Source organism: Haliotis rufescens, unplaced genomic scaffold (assembly GCF_023055435.1).
Source record: "Haliotis rufescens isolate VD_foot unplaced genomic scaffold, xgHalRufe1.0.p SCAF_22, whole genome shotgun sequence".
Classification (NCBI taxonomy): Eukaryota; Metazoa; Mollusca; class Gastropoda; order Lepetellida; family Haliotidae; genus Haliotis; species Haliotis rufescens.
Window position 1 is genome coordinate 4,143,351 of NW_025963913.1, and position 18,598 is coordinate 4,161,948.

General features: G+C 39.2%; 1 protein-coding gene across 6 annotated transcripts in view; it reads right to left on the reverse strand.

Moving 5' to 3' along the window:
* LOC124136320 overlaps positions 1-18,598 on the reverse strand; it is a 93,694-nt gene that overhangs the window by 30,645 nt on the left and 44,451 nt on the right. For 2 of the 6 annotated variants that reach the window (XM_046502212.2, XM_046502214.2), the window contains exon 2: positions 12,842-12,943. The exons of 2 other annotated variants lie outside the window; for them this stretch is intronic. The gene's annotated coding sequence lies outside the window, so the exon portion shown is untranslated. Of the gene's footprint in view, positions 1-5,517; positions 5,683-12,841; positions 12,944-15,965; positions 16,051-16,446; positions 16,653-18,598 lie in introns of those variants that run through there. 2 more of the 6 variants (XM_046502213.2, XM_046502219.2) reach the window with 2 other exon arrangements.

Genomic DNA, 18,598 nt, shown 5'->3' on the forward strand with positions numbered 1-18,598 from the left:
TATAAAACACTGCAGGGAGAGTAAACCATAAGGGTCGCAGACAATAGTACAATAAAACACTGCAGGCAGAATAAACCAAGAGTGTCGCAGACAATAGTACAATAAAACACTGCAGGCAGAATAAACCAAGAGGGTCGCAGACTATTGTACAATAAAACACTACAGTGAGAATAAACCATGAGGGGCGCATTTTGCGAACAGGTGGGTTAAATCTGGTATTTCCTACATATTCTCACAATCCTCACATTGATTATCTGTACCTTTTCTCCTTATGCCGATTTTCATATCTCACCCACTTTTGGATCCGATTGTTCGGCCACTGCGTTCATGTGCGTAGCCCAGCTACATATATGGGGAACACAACTGACTAGGCACTTCCCTCTCAAAAATAACATCGTCCAATATATGACAGCATCAAGTTGTGAGCGTTCTTCGTTGTTCTTTGTGATTTATCACATAGGTATCTTATATTACAGCATAAACTACTGTCCATCTTGTGTAATCGATAGAATGTTTAAGCACAGGACCTTTCAGCAATATTCATGCATATTCATGGTCCAAATCATCCTTTGAGTTCGAGAAGCTTATATTTTGGACACTGTAAGCTTCTCATTATGGTTCTCAGTAATCTACTTCATAATTTGCTTTCAGCCTCAAAGGGTGGTTTTGGCCATGAATATGCATGAATTTCGCTAAATTTCCAGTGGATTAAGTTTCAATTCAAAGTTTGGAAAGAATACTCTGCTACTGATGCTAATAAACTTATTATTGATGATTATCATTAGCTGATGAAGATTTACCTTGGCATGACCTATGTCTTGGGCAAGACAATGAAGGTGATGGCTTCTAATAAACAGTTATATACAGATTATCACCGGAGCTTGTGTCTCATGCTGATTTCACAAGTGCTGCTCTTGAACGTCTACGGGGCAGTTAGAACCTGCGGTATCAACGAAGGCAGGAATGACAAGTGGATGGCTTCATAAACCTTCTAAGATCTGCAAATGTTCCATTGAAGGAATAACACAAGTTGAAATCAGTAAGTCAGTCCAACTGTACTAATGCAACTACACTAGCTCCCGATGGCAAAGGGCATCAAATTCAAACTACTTGGTTTTTTTATACAAAGCACTTCATGACATTGGTCCACCTTACATCAGTGAATTGATACAGCAATATCAACCAGTAAGACCACTTAGGTCTGGTAACAATCAGTTCCTGTTTGTGCCCAAAACTAGTACTGTGTCACTTGGTGACCGATGCTTTGCAAAGGCTGGCCCAAAACTTCGAAACAACATTTCTGTCAACATCAAATGTGCCAAAATTAAGATATCAACAAATTTCAGGGACTGTTAAAAACCTATTTGTTCCAATCGGCTACAACCTGGGAAGATCCGGGGTAAAATAGGTCTTCAGCAACCAATGCTTGCTGTAAAAGGCGACTATGCTTGTCGTAAGAGGCGACTAACGGGAACGGGTGGTCGGGATCAGGTGGTCAGGCTCGCTGACTTGGTTGATGCATGTCATCGTATCCCAATTGCGTGGATCGATGCTCATGTAGTCAATCACTGGATTGTCTGGTCCAGACTTGATTACTTATGGACAGCCGTCATATTTTGCGGCGTAAAACAACAAACCAACCAACCAATCCGCCTACAATGCTCACTGAACTCCTTTGACCACCAGACTCATGCAAAAGTGCCTTTGAGTAGATCCAATCTGGAAATTGGTGCTATATATATTATATTATTATTATTATTATTATTATTATTAACTTCATTGAGTGTAGTTGCATTCAGAGTTTCTTCAGATATTCAGGATCTTAGACATAAAGTTCTTTATCAACCCCTTTGATAATCTGTTATAGACAAGTAAGTAGATAACCGAGAAGCTTACATTGTCCAAAATGTCAAACGAATCATGTTCACCTTGCTTGTGAACCATTTAACATATTCATAGTTACTTTACAAGATTAATTTTTTGTTCATGTTTTTGTTTGAAACCACTAGATCTGCTTTGTGGCAGCCATGAAGATTATGGTATGGTATTACTCCTACGAACAGGGTCAGTTGTGATATATCAAACATGATGCCGCAATGAAATGTGTAAAGGTCAGACAGCCATGTCGTAGTCATCTTACAAGACGGCAACTGGCCAATAAGATAGAAAGATTTTTTAACTAGTTCCAATAACCATTACATACTACTCAAAAGCAGTTAAGGACCACCTGATTCTTTCGTATTACTATAGTTAATCTGGCATGGTCCCTAACCTTTTTTGAGTAGTATATAATTATTACATTTGGGCTTCATGTGGATTTTATCAACTTTTTTATCCTGAACCACATACAGATCAGAAAGGTATATGTTATTCATCCAAAGTTGCTTATTTATCCTAAACATTATTCAAGCAATGAAATCACAACCCTATTATCAAGACACAACAAGCCTTGTATAATGCCATACACAGTGATATATTGTCAAGGAAATGGCAATACATGGACATATGACGTAGGCACAATTCCAGGCCTAATCAATATGAAGGATATGACATCCGTGGTGTGCAATGTCCAGCTGATGTATATCCTGCGTCATGACTCTATACACACGTTTTGCCCCAGGGGCTTGTCCATTACATATACATCACTTTGTGATTGACAGATACTGACGGAGAAAGGCTAAAGCTATTGGGTGTTTTTTGGGAGCAATATGACATTAGCAATCGGAGTGCTTCTTGTACAGACGTAATGTTGGGAATGTGAAGAGCGGACCAATTTAAAGATTAGTTTATTGATTAAATATTGGTCTAAATGCCAAACGTATACAGTCATAGATAGACATCATGCTGGCAATTAGATTATATTTAACAAGTGCTCCTGTTTGTGTTTATACAAATTGTATGACATTTAGAAATTATGGAGGAATTTCAGATTCCAATCAGGCTGCACATGTTCAACAAGTTGACTTCATCAAAATGAACTATATTTCCTTTCCTTTCCTGAATTATCCGATTACTGTGAAAAAGTCATTGATATCAATCGCAGTGTAATGAGGTACATTCCAGATGGCGCTGGTATGCAACAGGGGTCCGGAAAATTAAAAATCCCAATCAGACATTTGCATTTAGCCACATCCCCTTCAAATAGTGTATTTTCGTACGACTTTTCACACACATTACAAATTGTTACGTACAGTGTTCCCTGGTTATTGAGCGGACTAGAGTTTGCAATATATTTGATTAATATTATTCAATATTTCATTCAATAATTATAACAATAATTATAATAATGTTTACAATAATTTCGGCGAAATCGTTGGCGAAGTGATCGGTAGATCGCACAACTCACCGTTATTTACAGCAACCACGGTCAGATTACCGCTATTGATGCCTTGAAACAAACTTTAGTTGCAAGAGAATGGATAGAACATATCATAAATGCAGTACCATGACTGGCTAAAAGTCATATTTGAGGCAGTTTGACTATTAAATGTCAACATAACGTTTTCGCAATCAAAATACATGTAGAGCGAGAAGTCCCTACGGTGACTGGTCAAAATTGTTCCATACGTCAAAAAAATATCCTGCATACCATCTGTACCTAAGTGCTAAGCTTATGGTTCTTATAATTTTAAGTATATATGGTGGAAGCTGCAACTAAAATAACACGATATTGGAATATATTCTTCCTGATAAAATAATAATTTCAGATACAATTTCTTCCCACCATTGCATCAGCAAGCATGGAAGTCAACTTTTCCTTGCTATAACTCTTATGTTAGAAATTTAAAAGTTGTGGTGGTCGAGATTTATACACCAGGGCCCTCCTTTATTTCTAACTCTGTTTGCTGAGCTTCTCTTCTGTACCCACTCAATGTCAATTTAAACTTGTTTGACTAAAATGGGGATGATTGGGTAAAATGGCTGCTGAGAGCATCCATGACGTGGTGGTGAGATGGACTCTCTACTGTAGTCACAATGGCTGCCGAGATCATGCATGACAAGGTGGTGTGATGGACTCTCTACTGTAGTCACAATGGCTGCCAAGATCATCCATGGCATGGGGAAATGGACTCTCTACTGTAGTCACAATGGCTGCCAAGATCATGCATGACAAGGTGGTGTGATGGACTCTCTACTGTAGTCACAATGGCTGCCAAGATCATGCATGACAAGGTGGTGTGATGGAATCTCTACTGTGGTCACAATGACTGCCAAGATCATGCATGACAAGGTGGTGTGATGGACTCTCTACTGTGGTCACAATGGCTGCCATGTATCCATGACATGGGGAGATGGACTCCATGAAGTGGCCGGCTGGTGTTATAACCCAGCACCCTGGGCACCACTGCCTGTGATCCTCTGCACAGAGTCTCAATGCCAGGATCTCACAAGACTTGCTGTAATCAGTTACAAACTTTTTGATAGGATCTTGCTGAACCACTTTATTTGATTAAAAAATGCAGAACTAGAGAAGTTTTAATAGCTTTAGTTAAATAGATATGCATATTTTCTTTCCTAGTCAAACATTTTACTCCAGTCAAGGTTTCCAGGTTAAAATAGGCCCCAGCAACCTATGCTGGTCTCTAGAGGCAACTAAATGGATTGGTGGTCAGGCTCAGATCACCTGTCATCGTACCCTGATGGTGTGGATCATTGGTCATAATATCTGTCACTGGATTGTCTGGTCCAGATTTGATGTTTACAGGATGCCGTCATATGGCTGGAATATTGCTGAGTGTGACATTAAACAACTAACAAACAAAATTTCTACTTTAGTATCCAGCTTAATCTTAATCCATTCTGATGAATTAATCGAAAGAATGGTGGAAAATTTGGACAACACCTTCAAAATTCCACAATTTCTGATATGGATACGAACATTATGAATACGAACAAAAAATGATTGCACTGGTTGAGGATATCTAAAACTCCGTATTTCACATTCATGCTGATATACATACTGAGAAACAAAAACATGGACTAAAATAACTAGCAAGTGGGTTAATGTCCCTTTAGCCACCACCAACAATATCCCTGCAACCTATAAAAAAGTGATTCAAGACCAGGCCAGGTTGATAGTGTGAGCACGGATGCTGTCAGGCAATAATGACACACAGTCACACATCTGAGCATGTCGGACTGCTGGTCCCATCCCCATGCAACACATCTTCATCAACCTATCTTATCACTGGATACAGAGGGAGGGAGGGAGGTGTGCACCCTTCTTCTGGACGTCCAACATGTTTACCTAGCATGTGCTTTTCTCCATTTCATGACTTGTGTACAGTGTGCATCCCACCCCACCCCCTTTCAGAATCCTGATCCACGTCTGCTGATCACAGCAAGCTTTTCCTTCAAGCATTCGTAAATGGAGACCTATTCTTGTTTAGATTCCCACAGGCTTGCTCACTCTAAGAGGAAATGATTTGTGAGCCTAAGTATTCTACACCAAACTACCACACAACAGCCTAGATTAAACAGGACAATGTTTCCATTGAAATAGAGTGTTCAACTCACCATACTTCATATCCAGAAATTCTCCACCAACAATGTATCCACATTCACCATCCACTCCCTGCAGCAACCATCTCATGCCCATAAACATCAATCTCAGTGATAACCAGTTTTCACACAGGTAGTATTATGCAGCAATGATTAAATTCATAACAAGTTTTCACACGAGTAGCATATCTCTGGTTGCAGTGTATCTGACAGCCTTCTTTGACAGCGATGTGCAGCCGTGGGAGGTGGTTGTGGAACCGATGGGTTCTATCAGTCACCGAATCAGCTCCACCAGTTTGTGTTTATGTTGTAAATGCGCTGTGATGGCAGACATGTTATACATCTATTTGAAGAGACGTCTCAGCCTCAAAGGCATGTTTTTACAACTTTTGAAATTGTCAAAATAAACTTTATTCATTTCTGTTTGTGTACTTGTGGATTGAGTATGAATCCAATAGCAATCATCATGACATAGTTTGTGTATATTTAGATATGTTGATAATTAAAAGTATTTTTTACAGTTTCATGTTGTGAAACATATCTGCAAAACCTTCAATATTGTTTTGGGATTGGTCAATTATATTTTGGGGGGTCAATGTTTGTTACTCTGTTGTGTTTGACACCATAGAACTGAGCAGGTGGATGTTCATGATGTCAATCACTGTATTTTAAACCTGGTCCAGACTCGACTATTTACAGAGCTCTGTCAAATGGCTGGAATATTGCTGAGAGCAGCATTAAGCGACAAATGAAACACTAAACCAATATTGCAGATTTAGTAGTTATTATAAGAATCTAAGTCAGGATCCACACAGGAGTGGGGACAGATGGATGGATTCACAGGTGAATGTCATAGCATATAAGACATTTCAAAAGAGGATCTTATAAGAACTAGGCAGTTAAGTGACACAAAATATGGCTACAATATATTCTGAAAGATAACAGAAGTTTTTTTCACTAAAAAGAATAGAAACATTCATAAGCACTGATAAGAGATAGAAAGGTATACAGATGTAGTTGGGGAGTTTTTTTCACTAAAGGATAGAACCCATCACCCATAACAAGCAACTGAATAAATTTTACTTGTTATGACATCTTCTAATAGTCTTCTTCAGAATATTTTGCAAAAATTATGAAAACCATTCTTTCACCTTAAGTTGGTTGGTTTGTTGTTTAACGCCGCACTCAGCAACATTCCAGCTATATGACGGTGGTCTTGACCAGACAATCCAGTGATTGACATCATGAGCATCGATCCACGCAATTGGGATCGATGACATGAATCAAACCAAGTCAGCGAGCCTGACCACCCGATCCCGTTAGTCATCTCTTACGACAAGCATAGTCGCCTTTTATGGCAAGCATGGGTTGCTGAAAACCTATTCTACCCCGGATCTTCACGGGCCCTTTCGCCTTAAGCATAAATACATTGACAAACAGGAATTAAGTTTATCTTGTTAAAAAATAAAACACTTCTCGATTTTAATAAATATTTTGTATGTAAACCAAGTTAAGATGAAAAGAATTCAAATTTGATTTAAAAAAATATTTTATCTACACCCATAAAATCTTGAATTTTTTTTTTCTTCCAGTGAAATATAAAGACAACATTCATGAAAAGCCTGTAAAGCAGATAAGAGCCTGCATCAGAAGTGACCATGACCTGTAAATATGGTCCCCCTTAATAGACCCCCATGCTCAAAATTCCACTACAGCATGCCTCTACCAGGCCCTGAAAGTGCTTATGCAGATTTATAGCTGCAAAGTGATGTGATGCGCATGGCTAATCTAGACGCTCACATCCTTTCCATCAAGTGAATTTCACACAAACTTGGTTTTGTAATGACAAATTGACAAATAGATATTTCTCGTAGGAGCAAGAAATATGCTAAGGTCAATTAAAAAGGAAAAAAAGGGGGGGGGAAAGACACATACAGAAATTTCTATCCCAAACCATGAAAACAGCTTAATGATATCTGCATACATATTTTCAGAGTGATCTGGCTATATGAGCGAGTGAGTGAGTGAGTGAGTAAAGAGGGTGAGTGAGTGAGAGAAAATTTAACATCACATTTCAGCCATATTGTGCTGAGAAAAAGTTAAACATATATATATAGTTAAATGAATATATTTAGACTGTATAAAATCCTGTCGCCGAAGGATAGTACAATAACTAGATTATCACAGATTTTAGTTAAAACCAGTTGGAGAACATGTAAAAGAATAAACTATCATTCAACAACACAAAATAAAAACAGGCTTCAGATCACCAGCAACCAAAGTTAGGCCACCCTACTCGGGACCGTAGGGACTTACGATACGTCTGCTACCTACATGGTACCCCAGCAGGATTTACACCATCCCTTCAGCTGCTGGCATTCATACGCAATTTTAGCCAACAACTAAAATTGACACATATACTGTGATTAAAACTATTAGAAATACCTGGGTGTTTCAGGTCTATTCCAGATATATCTGGATTTGTATTGTCGGGGTGCCACGAATGGGAAACCAGGGGGTCATGATACACTTCTGTATCGGTACACGCTGGGATACTCTAGTCATGATACAAAATCATTGTGATCCTTCATCTGCTCTTTTTATAGTAAGAACTTCTCCATTTTTCATGTGGAAAAATAAAGGATTGCTTGACTTGATAATTTTGGTGGGGCGGTTGCGTAGCCTAGTGGTTAAAGCGTTCGCTCGTCAGGCCGAAGACCTGGGTTCGATTCCCGACATGGGTACAATGTGGGAAGCCCATTTCTCGAGTTCCCCACCGTGATATTGCTGCAAAAGGCTAAGTGCAGCCACATTAAAAGCCACACTAACTCACTCACTGATAATTTTGGTGTGTTCTGTGAAGTTATTTCCAGTTCAAAGAAAAATATTTGAGTCATTTAGCCCGGGGTTTAAATATGGGAAGTCCCAGTACACTGAACTGATCACTGACCTGACAAACCAGTGGTTGATAGTGTGAGCACCTACCCAGATGTCACTGAATGATGACACATAATCGGCCAGGTCACAACTGACAGCTGGTCTTCCCTTCTGACTATTATTCATAACATAATTATAATACTCAGCCAAGATGGACACGCCAGAAACCTATGATTGTGGGTTCGAATCCCGGTTTGCCCCGATTATGTTTCTAGGTTTGTCAGCACCATACCCATGCTCGTGGGTTTCACCGAAGTGGTAAACGTCTGAGAATACTGTTAAGAGCGGCGTTAAACCCAACTCACTCACTTCAACGTACGCCAAATAATAGGTAAGAAAAGGTAACACAGATATAACTTACCATTAGCACCAAATTCCAGACAACCATTACCGTATATGATCGCAGATAAGCCGATTCCACTGGTGCTTGAGCTTATGTACTAGACTGGGACAAGGGCCAAGCACTGGTGTCATTAGGAAGAATTCTTCAGTATGTGTTCAAGTGCACAATCTTCATGTTCTATGAAATCAGGGATCAATAATTCAATAGAAACTATCTGTCTACAGTTCATACCCTGCTACAAGGCCGATCCTTACCCCCAAAAAGTCCAAGAGGACAACAAATCCTGACACCTGGTGTTAATACGTGGCTATAACAAATATTTGCAGCACTTCATGTCAACAGGAATGGTGTTCTATACCAATATGTGTCACACCAATACAACACTCTGCTGTTTTCAAGGAAACAAAAGAAGGCAGGTTTTATGAGAAAGTACATATACTGAAAAGAATATCCCCCAAAATTCCATGACCCCTAACTCTTTTTATTCAGTTTATATACTAATTATAAACACGACAATTCCTCATTAAACTGACACTTGTCTACCTCACTGAGACCACAGCAGCATTCAAGTGAAGGTCACCTGGCTTTGAGTGTCAGCATACTGACAAGTATTGCTGCTCATACTATCAACCACTGGATTGCCAGGCCCAGATTCAAATTTTCTTTGTTGTTTAATTTCACACTCAGCAATATTCCAGCTATATGATTGAGTCTAGACCAGACAAACCAGAGACTGACATCATGAGCATCGATCAACAGAATTGGGATATGATGACATGCATCAACTAAGTCTGAGAGCCTGAGCACCCAATCCCGTTAGTTGCCTCTTACGACAAGCATAGTCGCCTTTTACCACAAGCATAGGTTGCCAAACACCAATTCTAACCAAGATCTTCATGGGTACAAGTTGCTAATACTACGTGAATATTGATGCATACATCACTTTTTGTTTGTTTGTTTGTTGCTTATTGTCGCACTCAGCAATATTCCAGCTATATGACTGTGGTCTGCAAATAATTGAATCTGGGTCAGAAAATCCAGTGATTGACATCTTGAGCATCAATCTACACAATTGGGATACGATGAGATGCATCAAGTCAGCCAGCTGTCCACCTGATCCCGTTTAAGTCGCCTTTTACAACAAGCATAGTCGCCTTTTACAACAAGCATAGTTGCCTTTTACAGCAAGCATGGGTTGCTGAAGACCAATTCTACCCCGGATCTTCACGGCAGTATACATCACTGACCCACTTTGGGGATTCTGTGGCAGACCTGCCCAGGTACCACATGCTTGTAAGAGGTGACAGGGATGAGTATCAGATGGTTGCCATGTCCGACCTGGCGTTGACATGACAAGGATTGTTGCTTATGCTATCATGCTGGTGCCCTGGGCCAGATTCTACCATGTACAAGTCACTGTGATAATGTTTGAATATTGCAGGCATCAGAATAAAACAGGGGCGGTCGGGTAGCCTAGTGGTTAATGCGTTCGCTCGTCAAGCCGAAGACCCGGTTCGATATCTGACATGGGTACAATGTGAAGCCGATTTCTGGTGTCCCCCGCCATTGTATTGCTGGAATATTGCTCAAAGCGGCGTAAAACCATACATACTCAGAATAAAACAACATACACTCACATCATTCAGCAGACATAAATTAGCATCTGGTGGCATTAAAAGGAAGACAGGTTGACTCATCTTGTAATTCAGTGGCTTTTACTCTTTCAGTACAACCATTTGATATGTTGTATGCTAAAGGTACTAGTATCTATAATGCTGCATTGAAAGAATTAAAGATGTCAATCCTTTCTATATTGTTACCACAGTTTCTAAATGTAACTTAACAACAACGAAATACCAGCTGCATGTAAGAAAAAGAATGGTTTCTGCATCTTGAATTCACTTCTAGGTTGGACCAAAAACAATGGGGCAAAAAGATGAAACCAAACAATATATGCTCTGCTGGAAACCCGACCATTCTCAAGCGGATGCCAATTCCAGGCACAATGTCTTAAATTTAGCTCCATTTCCTCCTGATAATTTTCAATTCAAATGTCAAATCACAAAAAAGGCAGTCATTTTTTTTTCTCTTTCTCTCCTGTAAAGTGGTGATAGAACGAGTGAGAGAATACCCTCATACTCCCTGACCTCCCCGCCTTTAACACTCAGAAATAGACGAGATCTCTTGAAAGTTGACTTTTCCATGCTTTCAAGAGACGAGAGAACAATTACTATTGTTTGTCGTCATCCATGTGCCAACAGCAAAAGGGAGCTAAAACGCATTCCCATGTGTACTTAAAATCATTGGCAAACTGACTTGCGGAATTGCTACGGTCCTAAAAACTAACACTGTTTCTATATCAATAGAATTCTGTCTCAAATGCGTCACAACAAATTGTGTGTTTAATTTAAACATCAATTCAATATTTCTGTACCTAAAATCAGCAATTTGGTTGTGATATGAGATATTTTGTATGCCGATGAATAATATTGAAAGTAATGTAAAAAATTTACTCGGCATATTAACTTCAATGAACCTGACAAAGCTGAAGTTTGAGAAATTAACTTCAAAGGTGAACTTCAAAACAGATTTTTTGCCAATCACAACAAGTATTAAACTGTCTGGTGAGATCGCTACAACTGTAGGGCTTCAGTTTAGGTTTATACAAGGAACCTTAGAGACTTGGGAATAAAGCTTGAAGAGTCCCTCACTAGCTGTATCATTTAAGAATAGACTTTCACTTTTTGTGAGTTCATTGGAGTATGAACCTTTTGGCCCTCACTCTACGAAGGTTGCTCCGACATTCATACAGTTTGGCCCTCACTCTACGAAAGTTCATACTCCAATGAACTCACACAAAGCGAAAGTCAATTCTTATAAAAAAAATTATCACAATTTCTTACCTCAAAGGATGTAGGCCAAGATTTAAACACAATTTTATTTAGTACGTGTGACTTCATGTTTACACTGACAGCAAATAGTTCCTCAAAAAGAGAGGTGACATGAGCGTATGGATGCACAACATGCTCTTCAGAAACATCTTACGCAGCACATGTGTTCAAATCATATCCTCATTAGATGAGAAAGTTTGACGGGAGAGATTTCTGAAGTTGTTAATGAACCTGTGGCGGTTACATGTGTTAGTTATCATTGATCAACTGGCTGATCATTGAAAAGTGAATAAAGATGCGTCAAACAGACACTAAGGTAAATTCATAGATTGCTGGAGACAATCAGTGTCAGCCTAGACACGGATCGAGTGGATACTAAGATACTAAGATAGTTTAGATGTGCATGTCTTCCGTTTGTTCATTAGGATAGTCCGTAGCGAGGATATTTGTGAACAAACATGCAGTCACGCTCTCTGACATTTCTCAATGTATACTGAAACGCTGAGACCAAGAATGAAGGTTCTAAATGATCAGAAAGAACGGTTATGTATGTTTTCGTGCTAGGGAATTCCCAGGGGCTTCCCCAGGAATGTGGAAGTAGTCCGTCAGTGTTTACGTCATTCCAAGAACACGGGTCTCGTGAAAAACATATGAACGTCAAATTGTGTCGTTCATATACTAGTGAACGTCAATTTCGCGGTCATTTGACCGACCTCTCATCATCATCATCATTGGCGTTTCTTTGCTCGTGCCATGTATCATAGTGGTATCAGATTGATCCATTCATTTCTTCATTACAGTCAATAAGAATATTTGACTGAATATTTTCCAATACACAAATTCATCTTGACAAATGCACCAGGCATAACAGAGCCGGAGTCTTCAAGGTCTGAACGCAGACAGGTAGTTCGGCACGTTGCTATTACAGTATTTCTAATACATGAATTTGTTGCTGAATATAGTGTACTTACATTGACTGCTCTTTGAAACCACTGATAAATCTTGAATTACAAATTTATGTATTAATGCTGTGAGTTAGTGAATGCTACACTGAAGTCATCATTGACCTGACAAACCAGTGGTTGATAGTGTGAGCATGTACCACGTCATCATAGAAGGCTGACACACAACCAGCAGGTCACAGTCAGCCATACAAATCTCTACTTACCATTACTTGTGATAGCCAGTGAGACAATGGCCTTGACCCCTAGTATCTGAAACACTGTCCTTCACCCCTTCTATGATCTTCTATTGGAAGCCTGGCGTGAACCTTATGAAACAGAAATGTTCATTAAGTTGAAACATTTTACACATATAATACTATTACCATCACCACTGATTCCAGTTCTGTGGCTGTTTTCCAAATAACCATTTGTAACCTATATGAAAACACATCTTTCCTGTCGAGATATTTTCAACAGAGAACTCCTTCATGACAAACAAACACATCCCCTATTACACATATCATAAGTTCTGAACATACCACTGAAACCTGTGGCCTGTGGGCTTAAGACTAACAGAAGTAAGTTTCAAATTTGATACTTTTTGATATAATGTGCCGCAAGCGTCTACTAAGACGCTCCATTTCAAGATCAATACCAGTAGCTTCAAAGGAAATATCTCTGTCATCCCTATCAAATATTGCAGGAATCGGCACATCTTCGGGATTTGAGACAGAGTGAATATTAAGACAAGACTCCGACATTGTATCAATTGTTTGATCACAAATATCACTTACAAAAATCGGCCCATGAAGATCCGGGGTAGAATAGGTTTTCAGCAACCCATGCTTGCCATCAAAGGCGACTATGCTTGTCGTAAAAGGCGACTAATGGGATCAGGTGGTCAGGCTCGCTGACTTGGTTGATGCATGTCATCGATCCCAATTGTGTGGATCGATGCTCATGATATTAATCACTGGATTGTCTGGTCCTGACTTGATTATTTACAGACTGCCGTCATATAGCTGGAATATTGCTGAGTGTTGCGTTAAACAACAAACCAACCAACCAACCAACTTACTAAATCATATTACAAATACATGAAATGGGTTAATATATGACAATTAATATGGTCTACTATATGCCCAAACCGACAGCCATACTGTGTAGTACAGCACTGTTTGCCAAAATGAACTTAGGCTTAATAGTTCTGGTATTGAAAGCAACTGATCAAAATAGATAAAACAAATTGACTTTGAAGAGTTTTTTTTTATTATTGATAGTAATTAGTTTTATGCTTAATCCCTTCTTGATGTTAATGTTATAGGACAAGTACAGAGAACAGATCAACTTTGCTGATTCTAATACTTTAGGGCAAGCTTAATAACAAATTCTTAACTGAAATCAAATTTGAAAAACGGAAATAGCGTAAAACAGACGATAAAAAAAGATAGGCCAAATCATCGCCCAAACGAAAAAAAAACACCACTGGGGTTAAAACAGGTTTTTCTGTTTTTGTGTAACTTCGCAATTTCAAAGATTGGGCCGGTGCCCTTTCTGCCTGCTTCTGCCTCAATTTTTTAATCGCATTACAGGGCTTTCTGTCAGCTCATCAGTCTGATTACCGTGTTGACAACATATGCCAAGAACTAGTAACAACATAGAAGGCGCCTTCCGTTGTCTACGCAGGGGATTAATCCCTGACAGGCATTCGTTGCGTGGAATACGACCGTACATCTGACTATTTGTGATGTGATCAGTAATCTGAGCAGGTGATTTATTGGGTACCCAAACAAGTCATAAAAAGCTAGTGTATCTTAATTATTTACCAGATAAAATGTTGCTTCACACACTCAACAATGCATGCATTCATATTGTAGGATTAGCAGAAATAGCCACACATCTTGACTGATGTTAGAGCAATGGCTGAACACTTTCTGACTCTGATGTGGTGTAATTTTGAGCAGCTGCTTGCCATGGGGAAGCCATGGCATCTTCCTGCGACAAGGGAGTTAACTGACCATAAAAGTCCAGTCTCCACCCTTGACAAACTAGGCTGCAATTATGGAGTTACATTTTGCCTGGACTAACGAGTCTATGCACATGATGCATAGGTCCAATCAAAATCTCTCAACGAACAAGACATCCGGTTCCTAAACTAAATGGATTTCAAGTGCAGATTTCGGTCGACTGCAGGATCTGTAGAGCATATGTACCGCTAACTTGGCATTGACAGACATTTTGCAAATTGTTTCATGCTTTTAATCAAGGTGCTCACGTGATTTGATGCACTTCGCGGGGAAAGACCTGTTTTATTACAATATAGATCTTGATTATTGAGTAGATCATCTGGACTGGGCGCCGCCATTTTGTTTGTAAGTGAATGTAAGTAAATGCAAGTGATATGAGAGATGGAATCTGATTGGTCAATGGGAGGAACATAGAAGGGACATCAGTCGTAAGAGCCAGTGGTGGAGCTACGATCAAGCCTGGAAATTCCAGCCTAGTTCGGCAAGGGTGGAAACTGAACTTTTATAGTCAGTTAATGCCCTTGCCTCAGGAAGATGTGGGGTGGTGGCATTCTCCATTTCAACAAAATAACCGTAAAAAGTCAACAATGTGAGTAAAAAAAATGGATGTAAAGCTGCTAAGTATCACAAGATAGATTATATAGTAGCTAGACGCTGCAACCAAATCTACATATCATCTTATGAAAACATTTGCTGCACTAGTAGCTTTAGGCCACACCCCCAAATAGGTTTGTTCCGAAAGCTGATTAGTTAACGTATGATTTCTAGTAAAATCTAGGAAAATTGATATTCACAACAAAAGTGTAATAAATTTTTGTTCTTTTAATTGCCCTTTTCAAAATAGTTGATTCTGATTGACAAATAATGAGTTTGTTGTGGCCTAACTGGTAATACATATGGAGTGAGCATTTTTTGATTGCAGAACATTTTATTATGTCTGGAGCACTGGCTCAGAGCTCTCTAGGAATTCCCTGTAGGCTTACCAAGTGTGAGCTATCTACCATATGCACTATGAGCGTCTAGCATACCTCTCCCCAGTTCAAGGTAACAGAGCCCCTTAGACATGGAAAGACAATCTTAACATATACAGGTGGTTAGTGTCTTTGCCATTCCATTCTCCACCCCCTCCACAATTCCTGCCCCCCACAACCTCCCACCCCCCTCCAACATCAAGGATACTAATTTCCTAACTACACATTGTCTTTCTCATGAGATCTTTGATTTGACCACAACATACCTTATGTCAGCAGTTGCAGTCCTTTTTAAATTGGATGGTGAAAATTCCTAAGTCTTTGTTTCATTAGAGCCTTATCAGTCTTACCAGCTGAGTTGGGTTTATCTTGTTCTCTGTTTGTTATTTTAGGAGCATCATAACTGTGCCTTTCACAAGATAATCTTCAATATTCCTGGAATGAAATGGGTTTTCTTTTTAACCTGGTTTTTATTTTTTTTTAAGCTGACTAAACAGTTACAGTACTGTAGCAGGTTTGAGGGTTCAACATTTATCTGATAAATATTTCAGCATGGAGAGACTAACATATTGTCTCTGCAATTACATTAATTAAAGATTTATGATTAAATTGTGTTTTTATAAATAATAGATAGGAGCCCAATGAATTTCCTCATTACTGAAACTGTAAAACCTAGACCTAGTCCTAGTCCTTCATAATCTGAACAGGGATTTTCATCACAGTCCGGTTCGTTTTAAGAAAATTAGTTCCGTATGAATCACAATTAGTTGTGTTTGAAACAAAGAACAAATACATGGTTGCACTATGTTTTCAAAAACAATCACCACTAACCTTCCTGATTTGACATCAAAGACCAACACTAAAGCTGGTATTGTCCCTCGTTTAGATGTACTTCCATCAGCCACATACATGATATAGTTCATCTACTTCCTCCATACAAACAGTTTACTTCACTTTGCCAAACAAGGTAATATTTGTAGCTCTTGGCTAGAACACAAACACAATAATACTTGTAGCCCTTACATAGAGCAGTCACTGAGTGAGTGAGTGAGTGAGTGAGCAAGTGGGCTAGTGAGTGAGTGAATGGGTGAGTGAGTGAGTGAGCAAGCGAGTGGGTGAATGGGTGAGTGATTGCATGAGCGAGTGGGTAAGTGAGTGAGTGAGTGTGTCAGTGAGTCGGTGAGTGAGTGAGTAGGCGAGTGAGTGAGTGAGCAAGCGAGTGGGCTAGTGAGTGAGTGAGTAGGCTGGTGATAGAGTGAATGGGCGAGTGAGTGAGCAAGCGAGTGGGCTAGTGAGTGACTGTGCGAGTGTGCGAGTGTGCGAGTGAGATGGTGAGTGGGTGAGTGTGTGAGTGAGTGAGAAACGGTGACTCACTAAGTGAGTGAGTGAGTGAGAATAGATGACGATGTGAGTGAGAGAGAGCAGGTGAGTGAGTAAGTGAGTGAGTGAGTGAGTGAGTGAGTGAGTGAGTTTAGCTTTACTCCACATAGAGAGGTTGGCATTAACAACATTCATGTAAAATGAACCAGCTGGTCTTGTACTGAAATATAATGACCATTAGTCGACTTTCAAACCTTTCAAACCTAGGTTGTTAGTTCTATCATATTCCTATTTCAGCTGGTAAACTCAGGTTTCACATACTCTTCCAAAACTATTCCACAGGATAGCTTTAGTCGGGGAAGAAAAGACGCTACTTTATCTGATGATGGTCAATTAAAGGACAAACAAGTCCATGAAATAAGCTGACCAATCCCGCGGAAACAGAAACATCCCGGAAATAGAAATATCACAGAAACACTGCATCTGAAACCCACCAATAAGGCAGAACATATCTTTAACAAACACCATTGGACAGAGATGAATAACAATAGGTGTATCTCCTACTCATATTACAAGCACTTGGTAAGAGAGGAAACACCTAAAGGAAGAGCCACTCCACGGAGGAAATGTCAGCCATACTTGTTCACTATAGGACCTGCTGCATTGATTTACACATGATCACGACCACTGCAATAATGCCCTGATTTGCTACATAACATAGAAACCAGCTGAATATTAACTGTGGTATGAATACCTGTTCTGCAGTATCAGTCAATGGATCAGGCAGATATTTCCTCGTTCTGATAGAGGCTGTTTATTTACACATTCATTTTTGAAAGTCAAATGTTTAATTTCCATGAGGAAATGTATGCATGTCAGAAAAAACAACATTCAAGTAAAGAGTCACATGATTTTCTTGAATGGAATAAAATTTGATCCATTATGCATTATTAGGGCCATTACAATTCCTGTCACCAGCCCTAAATCAGATTTACATATACAATCAGCCAAAACATGTCATTGCCTCGAGTCTAACACTCACAAATTACCCTAGGGAATATATTTTTTATACAAATTGCTTAATGATGATATATTATCTATAAAATGACTGCTGTAGGCTTACTTTCACTGGATGAGACTGTCTGATTTTTTAATTGTAATTGTAAATATTGATATACACACTATTGATAACTGTGAAAGTTTGATCAATAACAGTAAAACCATTAAATACCCACTCCTAGAATGATAGAAACAGCTCCCATTTTGAAGATGACAAAGCAACTGATCAGTCAATAACATCTAAATATTTGTTAATAGCAGGGAATAGTACACATTATTCAAATACCATGTATAGTGTACACAGACATGAAGTATGCCCTTGACAGAAATCTACATCGTGTTGATATTGTCATCAATCATGTTGATTACTAATTTGATGAATTGATATCAGGTACCAAGGCTATCAACAAGAAACAGGTGATCAGCTGTCCTTAATGGCGACAAAATGTTTCCTCTGTGATGTAATCTATCAATCATGTACAGATCTGATATGAGAGGCGCCTATGATAAGATAAAGGGGTTTAAATTTACAACCTTGAAAAAAGGTCTTTCGATACCTCTAATGGCAAGTTCAACCACATGTGGAGGGATGCAACACTCCAAA